The following is a 15960-nucleotide window of genomic DNA, read 5'->3' on the forward strand; positions in this document are numbered from 1 at the left end:
AGAAAGTGTCTCAGTTGAAGTGTTTCGTAAATAAATATATAAGGAAAAAAAAGCTTCTTCATATTTAAGAGTTAAAATCCTTTGAAAAATAAAATATCAAATGTAAATGTAATATTGTGCTTTCAGCAGTTTTACTCAAAAGATTCAGAACAGGTAGGAACAAGATATTAAAACTACTGCTCTACATTTTTACTCAAGCTCGCAGAAAGATTTCCTGTCAGTTGAGTTAATCACACCAGCTCAGGACTGCAGGTGAGTCCACTTTAGGTCGCGGTTTTAAATGAGAAGTCAGTTTGTGTCTCATTAATATTTTCACAGCACCCTCAGGGGCTCTTTCTCCAATGTGGACGCCTGGCTTTTCTGAAGCAGACTGTCTGATGTGAGCTGGAGCCTGGAGGTCAGAGCTAAAACGAGATCAGACCTCAGCATGGTTTAATCCGGACTGACGTTCCAGCAGCCGAATCGGCTGCTCGGAACTGAGAAATGAGCTGCTGTTGTTATTTAGAGAGTAAAATAGATGGAGCGCCTGCAGCAGCTGATGCGTTTGGACGGAGTGATGGCGAGGAGGAAGAAGAGCAGTCTCTGGTGACCTTCTGACCTGGTGTCTCAGTATGAGGCCGGGACAATCCAAGTCAGATGTTCTTCTTCAGTGGAAGAAACGCTCTCAACACCACAGTATAAAAAATAAGAATGAACTATGATGCAAATTAAAAAAATTATACCTTCCTTTGTGTATTGATTTGTACATGAAGGATGAAAGTTTCCATGAATAGCAAAACCATGCTATGCTTATACTTCCTGCTAAGTGCCATAGTGCCATTTATCTACTTCCAGGCTCAACCATGTGCTATGCTAGCCATCGATTTACTTAAAAATAGAGGCTATTAATCATTAAGCAATCGTATCCCAACTCAACTCAGACTCAACTCCACATGAAGAACATCATCTCCTCCTCCATCCCAGACACCACAGATCCGCTGCAGTTCGCCTACAGATCCAACAGATCCACAGAGGATGCCATCTCCCACGTCCTACACACCACTCTCAGCCACGTGGACAAGAAACAGGGTAACTATGTGCGAATGCTGTTTGTTGATTACAGTTCAGCGTTTAACACAATAGTGCCCTGCAGACTGTTCACAAAGCTGAGGGATCTGGGACTTAACAGCCGTCTGTGTGAGTGGGTGTTGGACTTCCTCACTGGCAGAACTCAGGTGGTGAGGGTGGGCAGGTGCTTCTCCAACAGCATCACCATCAACACAGGAGCACCTCAGGGATGTGTCCTCTCGCCACTGCTCTACTCCCTCTACACTTCGGACTGTGTGGCCACCCATGGCTCCAACACCATTGTGAAGTTTGCTGACGACACAGTGGTGTTGGGTGCCATCTCCAACAACGATGAGACGGCCTACATGGATGAAGTGAAGAATCTGGCATCGTGGTGCCAGAACAACCACCTCCAGCTGAACGTCAGCAAGACCAAGGAGCTGGTGGTGGACTTCAGAAGGGGTCAGCACAGAGACTACAAGCCCATTATCATCAATGGAGCTCCAGTGGAGAGGGTGCAGTCCTTCAAGTATCTTGGTGTCCACATCTCCTCAGACCTGACATGGGCTGCCCACATTCAGGTCCAGACCAAAAAGGCTAGGCAGCGCCTGTATCACCTACGACAACTGAGGAAGTTCAGGGTCTCTCCAAAGATCCTCAGGATTTTCTATACAGGCGCTGTGGAGAGCATCCTCACACAGAACATGACATCGTGGTTCGGGAACAGCTGTGTGAAGGACCAGAAAGCTCTCCAGAGAGTGATCCGTACAGCAGAACGCTGCTGCAGGATTGCTCTCCCCCCGCTTCAGGACACCTACACCAGGAGATGCCGGACTAGAGCAGCGCAGATACTGAAGGACCCGTCCCATCCTGGCAACAAACTGTTCCAACTTCTGCAATCTGGTAGAAGGTTCCGCATCTTCCGGGCAAGGACAGAGAGACTCAAGAGGAGCTTCTATCCCCAAGCCATCCGTGCCCTAAACACACACACCCGCCCTCTCACATCATCTATAATTGACTGAGACAGGACTCTCTTCCAGACACTCTAAACCCAGGCACAATGTACATTTCAATTCCTTTAATTTTAAATATGTTTATATTGTCTATCCTGTAAAATAGTCAGATGTCTATTCATATTAATGTACAGAATTCACCTGCTTGCTGCGACTACTGCACATTCACCCAGTGTATATACTATATGTCTGTGTATATATATATATATATATATAATGTTCTTCCTCTACACCCCCCCCCAATTTTTGCACATGTCGAGGAGCGTGTCAGGCTACATTTCACTGTGTGTTATACTTGTATAACTATGCATGTGACAAATAAAGAACCTTGAACCTTGAACCTTGAACATAGAGATAAAAGCGGTCACTAATTTGGTTTCATGTAGAATTTTAATACCAATAACCAAGATTAGTCTGCTAGTGAAAGGAAAGTAAGCTAAGATTAGTCAGAAGAAAGTCAGTTTTATCTAAGTGAATAACATTTAATTCACGGAAAGTTTTGAGATCAAATCAGTTTGAGCTTTCTTTTTCTCTGGCCAACCTTAGCTTAAATTAGCATGCCTGTTGACTCACCGCAAAAAATCACATCATGAGTATTTGAGGTTGGCTAGCTTATCCAAACTCCTGGGGATTATTTGGTAAATTAGCCAACCATTTTCAAATAAATTTATCCGCTGTCTTAACAAACTGGCAGTCACTATATGACTACATATGTAGATTTTTAGATATTTATGTATTTGTGAAAAAATTACTTTTCTGTAAGTATTTGCAACATCTCAGCACCACTAACAGCTGTAGGGAATCCACTGTTTCGACTCTAGGTTGCTCACGGGGATCATCTGATTGTTGGGATCTTGTCTCTGTTACTGTAGGGTCTTTACCTTAAAATATAGAGCGGCTTGATGTGACTGTTGTCGTGATTTTGTGCTATATAAACAGTGTTGGGGAGTAACAGAATACATGTACCGTCGTTACGTATTTAAAATACAAAATATGAGTAACTGTATTCTATTACATTACCATTTAAAAAGGTGGTATTCAGAATACAGTTACTTTGTTGAAATAAATGGATTACACGTTTTCCTGTTTCATATGTTAGGCTATGCCCTCTCTATTTTTAGTTTCCACGCTGGTGGAAACCAAAACAAAACACGCATTAAGAGGTTCTAATGCCTGTGTCTCCACTTCGCGGCCCATGTAAGCCCTACTTGCAGCCCGCATAATGACGTGAAGAAATTTTTTATTTTTTTTTAAATTATTCACAAAATTTATTTAATATGAAGGCAGAGTGTTTCAGGCATAGCCCTAAAGAATGTAGCCCCATGGGCAGTGTAGTCCGTACTGCAGGGAGAATGGACTGCCATACCCGTTATGTGTCTTTGAGCGCGAGGAGGGAGAAAAAGGAGAGTGGAAAAGTACGAGCTGTCATCGAGCAGTGTTTTGGAAATGACAGTCTTCATTACAAAGCTTTCTTCGTTATGAATTAGCATAGATGTTTATTATGTAGATGTAGATGTAGATTTTATTGAACATTTGAAGAACTAGCAAAAAAACCAGAAACTCTTGTAAAGGACATAAAGTCAGAGATAAAAACAACAAGGAGCAGGTGCATCTAGTACAGGTAGAGCTGCTGCAAAAACCCACAGAGCCCAGCAGCCAGCACAACAAATTCTGGATCCTTTGCTTTTAGTTAGCATTAGCAGCACATCCTGCGTCTGATGTGAAAGGACTTTTATGCTGCACACTGTGACTCACAGCAATGGTCCCGGGTCATCCCTGAATGTGTTAAACTAATCCTAAAGTAATAATGGTATTTCTAACCACTGATATACCACAACTTTATCCTTTCAACAGCTGCTGAAAGTTAGGGGACCTAGCTGCTATCGGATATTTATATAGAGATCCTCCAGCTTCAAATTGTATTACCCTTCAAGGACCTGCAGTTCAAAAAAACGCCCCTCCGACAGCCAAACCCATCTGTTCTCTGATTGGATTGTTACATTTGTGATTGACATGACATTGACCAATCAGATGAAAGGAAGAAAAATAGGGTCAAAATTCGTACTTGTAACTTGCAGGGTTTTTTTTTTTTTTGGCTTTTTACACATACAAATCTTTTTTACGCACACACAAATCTTTTTTACACATACAAATCTTTTTTACACACACAAATTCTTTTTACACATACAAAACTGATTTACAAGTACAAAATATTTATGACCACATTTTGAGCCCATATACGAGCCCGACACGGAACCTGACGTATTAGCCAGAGGTTTCTTTACTATGGTTTCAGAGCCACGGAATAGTTTTCTATACAAGATTGCTGCAAAAAGTGCAGCCTTACCCTAATGTCAACCTACTTTTACTCATTTTATATTAAGATTTAAAAATCTAGTTGGTATTGGTATGGCGAGTAACCTTCTGTAATAGTAATAAATCACATTCATGTAGTTGTAAAAAGCATGATAATATATTAAGTAATCCAAAGTATTCAGAATACGTTACTCTCATTGAGTAACGTATCGGAATACGTTACAAAATACATTTTGGGGCATGTATTCTGTAATCTGTAGTGGAATACATTTTAAAAGTAACCTTCCAACACTGTATATAAATTAATTTTGTTGAATGGATTTCAAGCATGATGTGCTCAGTAGCTGATAATTTTTGAAGGAGTTGCCTGATACACATACATAAGCTTTGATGTTGATTTAACTGCACTCCTAACTATACAAATACATTACTGTGATCTAGTTATCTTTACTTGTGAACTTGTGCTAGAAATCACTAGCAGTCATATTAATTACAAGGAGCAGAGGAGGAACTCGTGTGATATACAGAGCTGCTTAAGGCCACAGATTCAGAGCTATTAGTACCTCAGGGTTGATGAAGGGTCCATAAAACACTGGAGTTTAAGATAGGACTCTTTGAACTCCCAGTCAAATCCATGATTATTATTGTAACCACGTTGTTTGTATGCTTGAACTTAACAACAGTTTGAGGTTTCAAGATCTAATACTGCTTTTTTTTTTTTTTTTTTTTTATAAATCAGAGAGCAGGTTTATGTCCAGAGCTCTGGCTGGTGCATAGCAGGTAGAATCTTTGAAGTTAGAGAAGAACTTTCGAAAATGAATCTTTGTACTTTCACAAAGCTTAACACTGTTATTACAATTACTAATCAAAAAACACATGTTCTAAGGTCACTTTTTTATTGCAGGTACTTTTTTTTTTTTTAAGATTTATATATTTTTTCTCTCAGTATGTTTAAGAAACTTCCTTATGTGCCCCTTTACTTTCTACAAAACGAGTAATGGCATCTCGCTACGGCTCCATCTGACGAGCTGTGACAGGCGAGGAGCATACCTGTCCGGACCCTTCTGCTACAGCCTCACTGAAACAGAAGCTTTATGTAACTTCAGTCTGAGCTCATTAGTCACAAAGAGAAGCAAATGACTACTAAATAAAGACTGGATGGGAGCATAGAGTCATGCGGGTAAAAGTATGGACAAGAGAATGAAAGTTTTCTTAATGCTTTTGCAGTATATGTCCAATAAAATTATCTTAGATCTTTTCCAGCTTTTTGTTATCCTAAACAGACCTAAGATCAGAGCTCTATGAGCAATAACATCTGTTGTAGGACAAATATTTGTCCAAATGTTTGGGAAGTACACAGCAAGAGCAATATGTGCCAACTTTTGAATTCAGTTGAAACAAATAAACAAACAAAAAAAAAAAATACGTGAAATTCAAATATCAGACTGCATGTCTACGACCAAGAGGAGTCTTAATAAGGTGACACGGTCGGATGGAAGAGAGTTTAAAAATGATTCGCAGATGGGTTGGATTTACTTGTGTTGTATTGTTTTTCATTCATTAGGTGTTAGATGAGACTGATACTTTGGGGCACCGGTATAGCTCGCTGGGTTAAGCAGGGGATCCATGTACTATAAGGCTATTGAAACTATAAAGCTAGTTTCTACTGTTCTGTCATAATAAAAGCTTAGAAAAGCACCTACTAAGTACATAGTAATTACCTAGTAATCACAAATTAAACATATGTACTATGTAAATGTACAAGTACAGATATGTTTCAGTTCAAGTCCACTTTCAAATACCAGTGGTGCTCCACAGGGATCTATTCTTGGACCTCTTTTATTTACAATGTTGTATCTGCCACTCAGAACTGTCAAGCAAAGTTCTCTTTTTTAGTGATTCATTTTAAAGGGTTATATTTATATTTATTTTTTGGAAAGACAGTAATAATAATATTAATAATAATGATAATAATGATGAATAAATAGTATTACTTAGAAAGATCATGACAAATATGTACATAATGCACAAAGAAATTCTGACACTATGTAAGTACATACTACATATTAAGTATAATGTAAACATCTGGTAATTACAATTTATATATATATATATATATATATATATATATATATATATATATATTAGGGGTGCAACAATACTCGATATTGAACCGTTCGATACAGTGCTTTCGGTTCGGTACGCATATGTATCAAACAATACAAAATTTTTAATTTATTTTATCAACTTTTCTTCTGACGATGCTGTCTGTGTTGAGCGCTCAGAGGATCTGCGTTCGCTACTCCGCCTAGGCTGCGCTGTCGAGTGCAGATCCACTGAGCGCAGCGCAAGCTAGCAAGACAGAAGCTAAGCTCGTTGCAACATGGCAACTGCCTCAACGCTACCCGAAATTGAACCTCCCCCACCCTCATTCAGATCTGGCGTTTGGAACTATCTTGGTCTTCATGTGAAGTATGACCCTGAAGGTAAGCGCGTCATGGACAAAATTAAAACAGTATGTCGGATGTGCCACGCAATGCTCAATTGGTAGGAACTAGTGCGTTAGCGCAGTTAGCTTGTTAACATGTTGACGCCGTCCAGCCCCATGCACGGGGCAGTCCGCGGTAACTTGTTAACGGAGATTTGCCGCGTTATGGCGTTAATGTAATTTTAACGAGATTAACGCTGACAGCACTAGTGGGAACACAACAAATATGACTGCACATTTACGCCGACATCATCCTAGTGCAAAGACAAGTGGAAGCAGACAAAAACAACAAGCACGCATGCTACAAACTTTACCCGAGTCATTTAGACAGCCGTTAGCACATAATTCTCCTTATGGGGACCTGATATGTTTAATATGCTGCTGAGAATATAGCCTAGAAGAAGCGTATAGTGTAGCTTTTATTTTGGAAAGAGCCATTTCTCTGTAATAAACTCTCTTTTCCAAAGATGAGTGATTTCTCAATCAGATAGATTTATTTATTTTTTATTATTTTGTTGTTTTAGCAACATTAAATTTAAAAATTGTACTTTTGAGTTAAAATATATATTTATAATTTTAATAAATGACAAATTAAAAAGGCATGAACATTTTTTTGTATCGAAAAAATATCGGACTGTGACACCAAAGTATCAAACCGAACCGAACCGTGAATTTTTTGTATCGTTGCACCCCTAATATATATATATATATATATATATATATATATATATATATATATATATATATATATATATATATATGTATACACACACACGTATGAAGTACCTAGTAATTACATAGTATCTGTTAGGCACCATTTTCTACATGGAAGTGCAGTACCTGTGGCACTGTTAATGAGACTCATGTTGCCAACAGTGCCCATATTCATGCACCACTTAAGTACATGATGCTTAAATAGATATATTGCATTGAATAGTGCAACAAAGTAAGTACATATCAGTTCCGCTCACAGCACCTGGAACTTTTGATGGAACAGCAAGAAGTCAAACACAGGAATGGCAAAGAGTTTGGTAATTTTCAAAATAAAAGACCCTGCACAGGTTAAATGCTTCAGTTCTGCTTCTGTTGTGATTTAAAGCTGAACACCAAAGAGATTCATGCGGTGCATTCCCAGGGTAACATACAGTGCTTGTTTTTCATGTGGTTAATAATCCTTCACTTCACTTCATTCATCAGGTCACTCTGGATGGATGTTTTTACTTGTTGCTCTGCTCCAGAATGCTAGGTAAATCAGATGCTAATTATGTCTGCCACTGATTAATTTTCTTTACTATTAACAAACTGATCAATTGGCCAAAGATTTCAGCACAAATTTCCTGCTGCTAGAGCCAAGACATAACAGTAAATATGTCTTTATCCCAATGATTTAAAGCAAATAACCAGCAGGATATGTGGAAACGCAGCCTTAAAAGATACTGGAAACCATCACTCCAGCATGGAGGTAAGAGAGTTTGCTGCTCGTTATGTTTGAGAACATTAAAGTGTGTGTTCCACTCAGAGTCACATCTACCAATCAGAAGAAGGAAAAGAAGGAGGAGGAAAAACAGTGAGAAAGACTCAGCTTCTCACTTTACTGACATTTAAATCAGGTACATTCACACACACAGACTCACGGAGTACTTGGCGGTTCGTGGTGACTCAGCGTGTCTGTGGGCGGAGCATCTGAGTCACCCTCAAGCAACTACAGAGCCAATAATACTTTCTTCCATCCATCCCTGCACACCTCCATCATCCCTCCTTCATCTCTCCATCAGGTTCAGGATAACGCTGCTTCTACAAATGATTCTTTCAGATCTTTGCAGGTTTTCACACGTCAGATCTGCTGTTTGCTTTCAAAGGAAAAACAATGTTCTTTTCTCGAGTAAACAAACAAACAAACATGGGTTACATAACACATCAGCTGCAGCAGCCACCAGCAGTTTGTTTTCACTCACAAAATCATCCAATCATCTGCTTAATTTTCACTTCATTAATTCATTCATTTTGCTGAATGAAGATTTCCATGTACTCATTATTACCTGTACTAAAAAAGAGAAATGCTTTCCCAGCATGCATCAGTCACAGGAACATAAACATTCATTGTGTGAAGAAAGAAAGTCCTGTTTATGAATGTTTACAGATGTGTTTCACCGTCTCCTGTCATGCTTTGCCTTTAATTTTCTGCCTGTTTTTGTTTCCAGTCAGTGTCACCATAGCAACATCAAACCCAAACACCAAACAAAGAAACAGCTGAAAACTTCACAGTGTGTGTGTGTGTGTGTGTGTGTGTGTGTGTGTGTGGTTATGTAACAGGCAGCAACCCTTTAAGTCAGCCAACAACATCAACAGAAAGTGGAGGGAAAGAGCAACAGGGAGGGAGAGAGGAGAAACAAACCAATCAGATGGTTTTTATCTGCACATCTGCCCAGCTGTGGACTCACATAGAGAAGCTCAACATACAGCTGCGGTTAGAAGTTTACAAACACTTATCTTGGGCATGAATGTTAGGGTGTTTTCTGGCTTTTAATGATTTTGTGGGTCTGCTCTTCTTCCAGGGTGGAATGATTGTACAGCATACATCTTTACTATCACTTTACAAAACAAAAACTGGTTGCACAAGTTTGAGTTTAGGTTTTTCTAATCCACACTGGATGAAAAGTACACATATGTTCTCAAATATATATCCTTAAACCTTTTACCAAGTGGTGCTGAAGATTCTCCAATGTCTTTAAACTTAACAAGGCCAAGGTCTGTGAACTTCTTGTTCGTAATCATGATTGTCTACAGCCGGTAGTTTCTCTTGGCCTCCATAAGAAGGATTTGTTTGACAGCGCCCACTGGATTGACCAATACTCAGAACAATGGGAAAGTTCAAAGAACTCAGTGAAGATCTAAGGAGGGGAATTGTAGATTTACATAAACTGGGAAGGTCTCTTGGAACTATTTACAAATAACTACAAAGTCCATGATCCGAGATTAAAGAACTGTATATAAGTACAAGTTCAGATGTGTCGCCACTTTGCCATGAGAGGAAAATGGTTAGGATGTCCAGCATGTCAAACAACAACTGTAACTCACAGCTTTATTCCATCCAAGTATACATATATATATATATGTATATATATATATATATTAGGGGTGCAACGATATTCGTATCGATATTGAACCGTTCGATACAGTGCTTTCGGTTCGGTACGCATATGTATCGAACAATACAACATTTGTAATTTATTTTATCAATTTTCCTTCTGACGATGCTGTCTGTGTTGAGCGCTCAGTGAATCTGTGTTCGACTACTCCGCCTAGGCTGCACTGTCGAGCGCAGATCCACTGAGCGCTCAACACAGACAGCATAGTCAGAAGGAAGAGCGCAGGGCAAGCTAGCGAGACAGAAGTTAAGCTCTACTTGCAACATTCAGATCTGGCGTTTGGAATTATTTTGGTTTTCATGTGACGTATGACCCTGAAGGTAAGCGAGCCATGGACCAAAGTAAAACAGTATGTTGGATGTGCCATGCAATGCTCAATTACATTGGTGTGAACTAGTGTGTTAGCGCAGTTAGCTCGTTAACGTGTTTGCTGTCTAGCCCCATGCACGGGGCTATCAGGGGTAGCTCGTTAACGGAGATTTGCCGTGTTGTGGCGTTAAGGTCATTTCAACGAGATTAACCTGAAAGCACTAGTGGGAACACAACGAATATGACTGCACATTTACGCCGACATCATCCTAGTGCAAAGACAAGTGGAAGCAGACAAAAAAAAGCAAGCATGCTACTAACTTTAGCCGAGTCATTTAGACAGCTGTTAGCACATGATTCTCCTTATGCTGCTGAGAATATAGCCCAGAAGAAGCGGATAGTATAGCTTTTATTTTGGAAAGAGACATTTCTCTGTAATAAACTCTCTTTTCCAAAGATGAGTGATTCCTCAATCAGATACAGGGCTTGCAATATCGCTAGCCCGACGTCCCGGAGCTAGCGATTTTTCCAGTCGGGCTACCAAAATCTATCTCTTCCCTGCCCGTCGGGCTATTGTAGGAAAAATATATGTCAATGCTTTTGCATTCTTTCAGAAATGTAGCTGGGTAATTATGTCATTGGCATCGGTGAGCCACTGTCAATATGTGACATATTGAAGTCGCGTTTGAATTTGCGCTTGTTATTTTGCTTTCACTTTGCAATCGTGCGAACTGTGTATAGAGAGCGACAGCACTGATCTGTGAGTGATGATAATTTGTGCACCAATTCCTCTGACATCGTCTTATTAATCGTTAGCTTACTATGCAAACATGACAAGTGAAATCTCCCGCAGCAAGCTTAAACATGTGAGAGGTTGATCGCGCAGAGAATCGCTGAGCTTATGTGAGTGAGCGTGTAAAAGCATTTCAGTTCTGCTGAGCCAAATAAGACAGGTCAGGGTGAAGAAGTGACAGCCAAAGAAAAGCTTACCACAAAACGGAGAAGTTATGACAAATCAGACTATAAGGCAAAAAGAAAGTGCAGCTTTATGGTTTCATGGACAAAAGAATTTCTGTGGCTGCAATATGATGAGCTAAATAACCAGGGCTGCACATAAGTGGTCCGCAGGTGCGCATTCGCTGTCAAAATAAAAAACACGCACAAGGGTTAGGGTTAAATTTAAAAACTGTACTTTTGAGTTAAAATATATATTTATAATTTTAATAAATGACAAATTAAAAATGCATGAACATTTTTTGTATCGAAAAAATATCGAACCGTGACACCAAAGTATCGAACCGAACCGAACCGTGAATTTTGTGTATCGTTGCACCCCTAATATATATGTATATATATATATATATATACATATATATATATATATATAGCAGGGCTCTAGAGTGCGACCAATTTGGTCGCAAATGCGACCAAATTTTTCAGTGGTGCGACTAAAAAAAATATTTGGTTGCACCTGTGCGACCAAATGTTCGGGTAGCAAAAAAAAAAAAAAAAGAAATCTGCAACCTTCCCTGTGGTCAACAACAGACACATTTTGCCCCTATCGTGGACTAAACCAATCAGAGATAGTCAGGGGCGGGACCTCTCTGATTGGCCGTGGTCCAGTTGAAAGTGCAGGTGGAAGTGGGAGGTGAGTAGCTTGAATAAAGCGATGTCAATTAATTAAATCCTGAATCGACTTTTAAATACAACTGTGTTTTGCCAGAAACGCCAGATTCTCAGATTAAAGCTCACAAAACCATTTCAACAACAACCAAACAGCAAATGAGAGCAGGTACACGGATTCCACACAAAGACGTAAACACAGAACGGACAGGCGCATCAGAATCAACTTTGTCTTTCTCGGATTTCTCACCCGACGGCCCGTAGACGGACACGCTGTCGGAGTTTAGCAATCCTGATGCGTCCGGTCCGCGCTGTGATTACGTCTTTTTGCGCTGATTCTGAGCTGCAGGTTTTGTCTCTCTTTCAACCAAAATTCACCGAGCCAGCAGCAAAAGAAGCAGCAAACTGCGCTTCACATTTGATCAATGTCGTCATGAATTTTGCTGTTTTGCTTCCACGACTATCAAAATCACACTTCATGCACAGCTAGCTCTCTCTCTCTCTCTCTCTGTACTTCAAGAACAGTTTCCCGTCTCCAATCTCTGTTTCCTGTATTATTCATTCGCTTATTACCCACCAGTCTACCGTTGTTTACAGCGCTGTCGGCTGCTGTCTTTTTCTTTTTCACTTAAATGACCTCGGACAAGAAAGCCTATTTTTTCTGTTGTTCAATACTGAAGAAATTTAAACTTTATATGCAGAACATTGTAGAATATTTTTAAGGTTATCTGCTATAAAAAGCCAGACCAGGAAAATCTCCTTCATGTTTTTCTGTGTTTTATTCTCAGTTACTTTCACACAAAGGCATCTGCTGTGATGTTCACAATTCTGATGAAGTCAGTACTGATAAATGATCAGAATTATAATATTTCTGACTGTCTGAGGCTAAGTTGAATCGAATCGGGACTTTGAAAACCGGAATCGAATGGATTATAGAAATCAGTGATGATACCCAGCCCTAGTGAGCAGCCTAGGCACGACAGAAGTGGATGTAGCTGTAATAGGAAAATAACTATTGCTAACTTTTCTGTTAAGTTAAGGCCTGATCCTTCTGAAATTCATAGCCAGTGCTCTGACACGGTGTCATCAATCTTTGAATGCTGAAAAAGCACAGTGTATCCAGAAAAACACATTATATTATATAAATTATTATAAAATTTGTGTGCGCCTAACTTTTGTGCCAGTACGCCTAACTTTTTAAAGTTAGGCGTACCGGTACGCCCATGGCAAAAAGTTAGTCTAGAGCCCTGAATATATATATATATATATATATATATATATATATATATATATATATATACTCTGTCAGTGCGCCCCAGGGCAGCTGTGGCTACAATGTAGCTTGCCATCACCAGTGTGTGTGTGTGAATGGGTGAATGACTGAATGTAGTGTAAAGCGCTTTGGGGTCCTTAGGGACTGAGTAAAGCGCTATACAAATACAGGCCAGGCCATATTATTGTCTTATGCATGTTGTATAAATATAGATAACCCAATGAAAAATACCACTTAATTATCAAGGTTGGACTTAAGCCCACCAATTCCACTCGTGAAAGAATAACATTGTCTCTCACCTGTATGCACTTCAAGTCTTTCTTTATTGAAGCTTTCAGCATCTGATTACTTAATGACAATCCCAAAAAGCTGGAAATACAGAAACCACCAAAATGAGGACATGTCATGAAAACATGTTATTAACTTTATTTATAGAGAACTTTTCTGAACCTGTCACGCAAGGAAAGGACTTCACAATGAGCCGGAATTAGGTTATAATGTTTCCCCATATCATCTGTTAAAGGAGGCAATAAAGGAAGCATTGGTGCACCTTTCCTTAGTATCTGGAGAAATCAAACAGCTCTTAGGGCAGCCACACAGATACTAGGTTAAATCATTCAGTTAGAAAACTTCCAAAGCATCTTTTCTGAAGACTAACCTAACTTTTCTGTAGTGAATGTTTTATTATTTCATAAAAGTCTGGGTAACACTGGTGTGTGTGTGGGTAAGTAAACCTACAAATCTCGTCTGTGGGTGTTAGAACTGGTGTCACAGACATGTTCATTTTATCACTGCGCTTTCTGATGAAGACGTCATGATGAGGATGGATGTCCTTCATCCCTGCGGTGGGCTCAGGTGATGACACTGGTGATCGGTTTTGACGGAGGAGATGAAGCAGACTCGGATCTCCTCTCTCCATCAGATCCTCGCTGACATCCACCATGTTGTATCGTTTCTCCCTCCTAAGATGCCCTCACATGATAGCTGCTGTCACCTCGATGTGACACGAGCAATGGGCGGGGCCCAGCAGCGCCTCAGGTGAGTCTCATAAATAGTTAACGAGGCAGAAAGATTGAATTAAAGGAGACGCTTGAGTGGATGGATGCTGACTTTCCTGCAGATGGAGTGAGCGGGGCTTCTAACTGATCCAGCGGTCAGAGCAGGATGCTGAAATGAATCAGATTTACATATCCTACCTCTTCATCGCCATCTGAACACACCCCTGATTCCTGACTTTAAAACTATTATAAATCATTGAAAAAGAAATACCCCTGAAAGACAAAACCTCAGTCGGCTGTTTGAGCCTTTAATAATCCTTTTAATAGCATCATCTTGTAACAGCAATGCCTCCACTGTGATGTCTTCCTCCCATCAGCGAAAGGAAGTGTATCTGTCACTGTCTGTATCTGGCATTTTTGTGCAAATATTTTGATTAAAATTGGCTTTTATTTTAACTTTCATGATAATTAAACCTGGTTAAAAGAAATACTGACTAATTGTTTTGTGGTTTTGTGATTCCGTCTAGCCACCCCAACCTCCTTCTCTGAAACTGCAACTTCTTCATGTGTGTACATTTCAAGTTTTGGAGAGGTCTAGTGTGAAACAGACACAGTGAAACAGCATGTCTATTACACTTTTTGCCCTAAACTGGGTTGGAAAATTTACTTAGAGACTAAGTAAAGCGCTATACAAATACAGGCCATTTATGTTGGATTTTGACCTCTGTTTTGTTGATATTTTGTTCTCATGACGAGACGGAAGGTGCCATGGTATTATGTATATATACCACATTTGTCATCTGTACAAGTTATCCTTAGCACAGAATATTATGATTGCATTCTGTGACTGTGGGGGGTTGATAACTTGTTCCTATACATTTTTTCTATGCTTGTTATTATTCTTTGTCAAATACCATACAGACTGCTGCGGTACTTTATGTTGTTCTTGACCCCTACGAAAAATCTCACAAAGACATCTTGTTTGTGTAGATTGATGTATGTCAGATTTATGTAATATTGGTAGTACCTTAATTTCAAAATGAGCTATTAGTTCACTTGATGCACATCTTTATCAGCACACTTTGCTATATGAAATCTAAAAGCTCACTGTCTAATGCTGTTTGCCTTATGGCCCTGGAGTGAAGGCAGATGGTCCTTTCCTTTTACATTGTAGATACATTTTTAAACAGTCTTCTCACTGTCATACAATAACCAATGGTTTCAAGGTTTTCAGATTGTTTTTTTGTTGCTCTCCACATTGAATATTTACCTGCGTGCAGCCAAAGTCTGCTCAAACTCAGACTACAGGTGGAGAAAGATAGCTTCGGGTACTAAAACTATGAATATTCATGCAGATATGTGTTTAGCGTCCATATCTGCCTGTTTAGTAAAGGCGTATATGATGACTGTGTTTCCTCTGGAAGTGGGAAGATCTTGTTTTCTAAAATGTAGTCACCCAAAACTGTTCAGTCATCTTTCTCGCTCTCTCTGGCCTTTTTATTACCACTATTTATGTGCAGCACATCATTAAGATTAATTTTTGAAAACCAATAATGTCCAATAACGTCTTGATGCATGCTCAATCATCCAGGTAAGTAAATCTCCAAAAGTTGATTCTGTTCATCTAGATGTAGCGTTTTCAGTGGGAGAAACATTTCGTCACTCATCCAAGTGACTTCTTCAGTCTCAGCTGACTGCAGGTTTCCCCAATCCTATAAACAGGACATTGCACAGTGACTGAAAC

This window comes from Simochromis diagramma, unplaced genomic scaffold (genome assembly GCF_900408965.1).
Source record: "Simochromis diagramma unplaced genomic scaffold, fSimDia1.1 OVJJ01000596.1, whole genome shotgun sequence".
NCBI lineage: Eukaryota > Metazoa > Chordata > Actinopteri > Cichliformes > Cichlidae > Simochromis > Simochromis diagramma.